Genomic DNA, 280 nt, shown 5'->3' with positions numbered 1-280 from the left:
GGCAAATCCTTTAAATATGAAAACGTACTTACAGGCTGTGAGTCAGCATTATTTGTCAGCATCATAGAATGTATAGGGTCAGCATGCGCGTCGAACGGGAAACGGGAACTGAATTCACCGGAACACCGGCATTGTAGGCTACTCTCCCAGGAAACAGTCCTCGTCCTCCGTAAAATGCAAATCAAAGTTACGTCTTCTTTCTTTGCGTGAACAGTTGGGCGGCGTTATGCAAATCTTCCCACACAGTGACGTAGACATGTGGGGGCGTGTTTAAACGAGG

General features: G+C 47.1%; 1 protein-coding gene across 1 annotated transcript in view; it reads left to right on the top strand.

Annotated features, from left to right (window-relative positions):
- The window catches only part of LOC107701680 (ubiquitin carboxyl-terminal hydrolase 12A), an 8,762-nt gene that overhangs the window by 6,021 nt on the left and 2,461 nt on the right, over nt 1-280 (top strand). The gene's annotated exons all lie outside the window — the stretch shown is intronic.

Source organism: Sinocyclocheilus anshuiensis, unplaced genomic scaffold (genome assembly GCF_001515605.1).
Source record: "Sinocyclocheilus anshuiensis isolate Anshui unplaced genomic scaffold, SAMN03320099.WGS_v1.1 scaffold1626, whole genome shotgun sequence".
NCBI classification, from domain to species: Eukaryota; Metazoa; Chordata; class Actinopteri; order Cypriniformes; family Cyprinidae; genus Sinocyclocheilus; species Sinocyclocheilus anshuiensis.
This window is presented reverse-complemented; position numbering and strand designations above follow the sequence as displayed.